This window comes from Odocoileus virginianus, chromosome 33, assembly GCF_023699985.2.
Source record: "Odocoileus virginianus isolate 20LAN1187 ecotype Illinois chromosome 33, Ovbor_1.2, whole genome shotgun sequence".
Taxonomy (NCBI): domain Eukaryota; kingdom Metazoa; phylum Chordata; class Mammalia; order Artiodactyla; family Cervidae; genus Odocoileus; species Odocoileus virginianus.
This window is the reverse complement of record NC_069706.1, coordinates 29,940,981-29,947,616: the sequence shown is the minus strand read 5'-3', so window position 1 is coordinate 29,947,616 and position 6,636 is coordinate 29,940,981. Positions and strand designations below refer to the sequence as shown.

Sequence of the window (6,636 nt, the reverse complement as noted above, 5' to 3'; positions counted from 1 at the left end):
AACTTGGGAAGCACCAACCATGAACCACCCTGGTGGGTTTTCTAGGCCCCCATCCCCCCTTTTTTAATGTGGCCACACCACACAGCATGCAGCATCTTAGTTCCCCAACCAAGGACTGAACCTGTCCCCCTGCAGAGGAAGCACAGAACCTTAACTACTGGATCACCAGGGAAGTCCCCTATCATTCACTCCTAAGGTGGCCCATCTTAAACCAACTGAGCTTCTGCTTTGTCTCATGGTAATTTGGTGGAGGGGAGCGGCAGTGAGGGGCCACGCCACTTTGTTGTTATTATTTAGTCTCTAGTTGTGTCTGATTCTTTTGAGACCCCAAGGTATGGACTGCAGCCCACCAGGCTCCTCTGTCCATGGGATTTTCCCCAGCAAGAATATTGGAGTGGGTTACCATTTCCTTCTGCAGGGGATCTTTCTGGCCCAGGGATCGAACCCACATCTCCTGCTTGGCAGGTGGACTCTTTACCACAGCCACCACTTGTGGGACCTTACTTCCCCAATCGGGGATTGAACCCATGCCCTCTGCAGTGGAAGTGCAGCATCTCAACCACTGGACCACCAGGGAAGTCCCTCTTAGTAATTTAAATATGTTTGTTTGCTGTGTGTCAGATATTCTTCTAATTGCTTTACGTTAATATGGCTCTGACATGATTGACAAGTTCCCTGGGCTTCTTTCATTTCATCCTAAAAATAGGGACAATGATACTTTATCTGAGATCCCTTCCAGTCTTCTTTGAGGGTTCCAGGAATGAGCACCAACATTCACACAGCCTCCTCTCAGTACATGGCATAAAGATGTGGTACCTCGAGAGAAAAGGAGAGATCAGTTTGGTAACAGAAAGGAATACTTTCTCTAAGTTGATGTTTTCAAACCCTTAACCTAAAAAAAATGGAATTTCCAGTAGAAGTGGAATAACAGGGGAAAGAATTGGCATTTGGCTGGAGGAAGCAGGTCTGTGATGAAATGAACCCCAAGGGTGATGGCTGGAATTGCAGGAGATGGGCCGGTTAGTAAATCAAGCCCGACAGTAAGAAATCAGCTTCTGGAGAATTGCAGTCCCAGGCTCAGGCCCAGAAACATGACTGGGCCTTTCCACGCAGCTCCAAGCAAGAGCTAATATATAGTATTTACTCAAGGAAGATGGTTCCAGAGTGAGGAATGAGATTCAGTTAGTTACTGTAATACACATTATTTCCTGGAGCTCCCAGTTGCCCTATGAGAAAACCCATTCTTCTTTTTCAATATATGCCTGATTTTTGCAATCTCTCAGGCTATCATCAAATGGTTTCCATTTATTTCAAAAGACAATTTATCTGCCTTGAGGTTTCACCTACTAGAACTTGGTAGTGGTATTCTTCACTGCAGTGTTACAGCACCCACTCAGTGAGGCACAAAGATGACAGACAGAGCTTGTTATCTTCACACAAAAGTGGCTCAAAATACCATATTCCCCCCTTCACAGATATTGCTAAAACGATCATCAAAAATTAGGTGAAAATCAAGAATCCTCTCTGGTGGTTCATGGAGTCTTCCCTCTTTTTCCCAGGCTCAATCACTTGGATTCTTGTGTCTTTGCCTTGACTCCTCTGTTTATCAGCTCAACAAATCCAGTTTTGTTCTATGAGTTTATTTTGTTGGCTAATTGATACTTCCAGGCTCAGAGGTACTTGAGCTTGGCACCAAAGGGCCATTTTCTTTGTATTAATATAGCACCTTTCTCAAGAGAATAAGCATTTGCAAATACCAACTAATTATTTACTGCAGGGATTTCACTAAATTAGAAAGTTCCAAAGTAGAGAAAAATTAAAATCAACAACCCTTTCTTGTATAATTATGGCTCATGCAAAGCTTACACTGTCCATGCACTAGTCATAATTCAATTATGGTCTGAAGTCAACTCCTGACCAATCCAGAACTAGTAGTGTAATTATAGGAGGTTTTAAACACAGAATGTGAAGGAGGAGTAATAGATGAAGAGTCAGAAGACCTGGAGTCCGTGACCTTGTACCCTGAATCTTGATTTCCTCATTTATAAAATGAGAAAGTTGTAGAACTCAGTTAAGTCAGCAATTGTTGTTGTCTAGTCACTAAGTGGAGTCCAACTCTTTGCCACCCCATGGACTGTAGCCCGCCAAGTTCCTCTATTCAGGCCAGTATACTGGAGTGAGTTGCCATTTCCTTCTCCAGGGGATCTTCCCAACCCAGGGATTAAACCCATGTCTCCTGCTTTAGCAAGCAGATTTCTTTACCGCTAAGCTACCAGGGAAGCCCAAGTCAGCAATATTAGGCTTCTATTCAAAGTCATGGGGACCACCTGCCCCACAAGCTGACCCATGTCAGGAGTGGAAAAGACAGACATTTTCTCTATATAGAGAAGCGGTCCCTGTTTCTCTTTTGCCCCTTGAAAATTGAGGGCATCCTTCAAGGCCAATTTCAGTCTTTCTTTCTCTTTGAAGACTTATTGGACTCCATTGGTTTGCAGTGAATGTGCCCAAAATTGACCCTGACAACACCTTTATACTTTACATCAGCAATGATCATCATACACTGCTGAGTATTGTTCTTACTGCTTTTTATATCTTATCCAACAAAACAACTTGTAAGCACTTAATGGAAGAGATGTTTCTTATGTCTTGAACCCTGATCCCCAAAATCAGAGCATAAGCACAGTAGGAAAGCAATATTTTGTCAAATTACTAATATCTGTTTATGCTACTCATATTAAATTATGAAGGGGACCCTTTCTGAAAATCTAGGTGCCTGAACATATATCTACACCAACTGCCTCTCACTTATACCGTGCAGATTATGTCTAAACTGAGACCTACTTTAAATTTCATATTTTTCCCATTCCTTTTCTCTTCTTCTTGCTCTCCCCCTCCACTTCCCTCTAACTGTACCATCATTACCACCATGATATTACACCTCTCTTTGAAATTCTTCTTAAAACATCTCTGTACATATAAGCAAGGGGCAAAGAGTATTACCAAATTGATATGACATTTCAGACCAACTGTTCCAGTTGGGATGGAACACATTAAAAACTGAGGTTGGAGAGAAAACAACATCTTAGAAATTGCTTCTTTTATAGAAGAAGAGTTCCATCTTCTAGCTCTGTCTTCCTCTCAACGAAGACTGCAGAACAGTGAGCATCCTTGAGGACCATGTTTTTACTCCAGAACTCATCAAAAGGTGAGAAAGGAGCAGAAGGATGAGTAGGTAAAATATCTAGATCATTCTGCCTCTGGCAATCTGATTCTTCAGATATTTTGAAGATTTTTTTGCCCCACAAAACAGTCAGATGATGGAAGAATTACAATAAATGTAAGTGTACTGCTGAATTCACAAGAAAATACGGGAAATCCCCAAGGGCAAAAAAAGAAAAAAGAATGTTCTATAACATGAAACAACATGAAACTTGTAAGTAAACACCAAAGTTGCGTTGTTTTGGGAAAACGTTGATTCCAAGACTTTAGAATTTTGGAGATTAATGGCTATACCTACGGGAATAGGAGAACAGGCTCCATGTCCACGCAAAGTAGGGGAGAGAAATATAAAAGCCTTGCATTAAACAGAGTACCCTAAGGACCACACTCTAAGTAAAGGGAGAGTTGAAAAGTAAAGAAAGATATAAAGATATCAACAACACAGTTCTCAAGTTAGGTATAATGTTTAAATACCGTTCTCTAGAACATACAGAATATTTACAAAAAATAAGTATATGCTATTCCACAAACAATTCTCCAAATATTTTCAAGAATTGGATATCATGCTTAGCATATTCCCTTACTACATTCCAACTGATACAGAAATCAATTTAAAAATTAACTAAAAACCAATATGGTTGGAAATTAAAAATGTATTTCTTCGTAATTCATGAGTCAACATAGAAAATAAACATAGGAATGTTTAAACATTTACAATCAAATATATTGAAAATACTATATATCAAAACTTGTGGCAGTGGACTCTGGGAGAAGGCGAGGGTGGGATGTTTCAAGAGAACAGCATCGAAACATGTATATTATCTAGGGTGAAACAGATCACCAGCCCAGGTTGGGTGCATGAGACAAGTGCTCGGGCCTGGCGCACTGGGAAGACCCAGAGGGATCGGGTGGAGAGGGAGGTGGGAGGGGGGACTGGGATGGGGAATATATGTAAATCCATGGCTAATTCATTTCAATGTATGACAAAAACCACTGCAATGATGTAAAGTAATTAGCCTCCAACTAATAAAAATAAATGGAAAAAAAAAAAAAACTTGTGGCATAGAGATAAAAGGAATGGGTAAAAGGAAATTAATATAAATTCTGACAATAAAAAGGAAAAGCTAAAAATTACTGAGTTGAACATCCAGCTTAAGAACTTGGATGAGCTCACAGACAAGAATATGAATCTAAATAGAGCAGAAGAAAGAAAATAATAAAGAACATAAATTAACACAACAGAAAACAAAAATACAGTGAAAAGAATAATAGATACAAGTTGATTTTTTAAATCAATAAAATATCTATATTTCTAATGAGATTCAATAAAGTCAAACTTTAAAAGTCACATGCAAATAATAGCAGAAAATTTCAAATGAAACATAACTAAAGATAGAAGAGAAGTTAAAAAGAAAATACAAGAATAGTATGGTGAAATATATGCTAGTTAGTAATCTGAAAACTTAAGTGAAATAAAAAAAATTCTAGAATAATATATATTACCAAAATTGGCCCAAGAAGTGGAAATTTTGAATGGTCTTAAAATCTTTAAATAAATTGACTCTACAATTAAAATTATTTTCCACAAATATAAAATCTGGTCCACATGGATGTGCAGTAGAGTTCACCAAATATTCAAGGAAAATATAATTCCAATCTCATACAACTCTTTCAGAAAATAGGCAATTTATTCGATTACTGTAACTTGACACATAGACACAGATGACATGCAAAATTAAAATTACATATCGGAACTTCTTTGGTGGTCTAGTGGTTAAGAATCCACCTTCCAATGCAGGGGACATAGGTTTTGATCCCTGGTCAGGGAACAAAAATTCCACATCCCTCGGGGCAACTAAGCCCATGTACCTCAACTACTAAGCCCATGCGCCTCAACTAGAGAGAAGACTGTGTGCTGGAGCTAAGACCCAATGCAGCCAAAAATAAATCAGTAAATAAAATCGGAAAATAAAATTTCTCTCATGAAGGTAAGTACAAAAATTAAAAACGACGTCTTAGCAAAACGAACCTAATGGCCTCTAAAAATAATAATTTATAATGACTCAATTGGGTTATGCCAGAAAGGCAAAACTAATGCACCATTTAAATATCTGTGTATGTTTATCTTCCCTCCTCATCCATTCAGGTGAATTTAGAGCAATTAAAGCTTTAATACCAACCCACAGAGTTATCTCATTTCTTTCCTTTCCTTCTGAATCCACTCAACCCTGACCGAAGGAAGTGCATTTGGGACCTGGGTTTCCTTTTCAGCTTTCTCACAGCCTGGAATATTTCCCACAGGAACATTAACACCTTCCAAATGTGATTATCCCAATCTCTTGAATATCTGATCTTTCCAGGATTTCAGGGAATTACAAGGAAACACAATACAATAGCAAGAGGCTTGTTTCCACAATATTTAGGAAAAAAGCACTTAATCCCCAACCAAATATGACCATTAAAGTAGTTTACAATCTTACCATCAATTCCCTAGCGGATATAATGTTTCCTAAAATCAACATCTCATGTAGTCTTGATCCATGTTGTTATCACCAATCGTAGATAAGGAGTTCATATTAGTTCAGTGAAGGAATTAGGCCACCAGAAAAAATAAAGGAGGAACAAAAAAGCCCATGTGGCTTCAGCTTTCCTACCATGTCAGTCAGCCTTGCCTGGTGTCCAAAGTCCACCTCCTATAAAGTTAATACTCACAAGAAGGAAGAATCTCATCAAGATACTAAGCTTGCTTTATCCTAACAAAACAGCTTTTGGAAAGGGCAAAAAAGGCAGTCACGTCACCCTTCCTCAAGACCTTTCCTTTAAGGTTCAGCCAGTAAAATTTTGTACTTCCCTCAATAATCTGCGCATGCTTCCTTCTCCAACCCTGCATGCCGGGCCTGTTAACCTTCCTTGAACAGTACTCTGCCTACTTACAGAGCAGTTAGTCTCCTTCAAAAATCTACAGCCTGGTACCCTCTCCTACCCCAGGAGCCCAGCTTTGTCTGCATTTCTTCAAATCAGAAGACTCTCAAGGTTTATTATTTGTGCAACATTTCCATTTCTATAGCCACTGTGTCTTCCTTCCGTTCAGCAGTGCCTTAGCTTTGTCCCATAACATCTACCTCCAGGGAGACCATCCCTTCTACTTTTCATATTTGCCCCAGCTGGAGAAGTCCACTTGAAAGATTTCTGAGTTTCAGCTGCCTCTAGGGAACTTCCCTAACCTGCTCTCGGTGATAACGTGAGGTCCATAACATTTGTCTTACTTCAATCCTTGAATTCCCCAAGCCTCAATAACTCCAACACTGCTTTCCTGGAGCACAGATGCATCTCAGATGCATTTTTTAAGCCTTCCACCTGCCCTTAGATGAGACCTGTTCCTCCCGCCTTCCTCTGAGCTAAAACATTTTCAGCCTC

At 39.5% G+C, this 6,636-nt stretch overlaps 1 non-coding gene across 1 annotated transcript; it reads right to left on the bottom strand.

The window, feature by feature from the left end:
* Positions 1–504: 504 nt before the first annotated feature.
* Positions 505–577, bottom strand: TRNAG-UCC (transfer RNA glycine (anticodon UCC)). Its single transcript has one exon. It is a non-coding gene; the product is annotated as a tRNA-Gly (tRNA).
* Between the last annotated feature and the right edge of the window lie 6,059 nt (positions 578–6,636).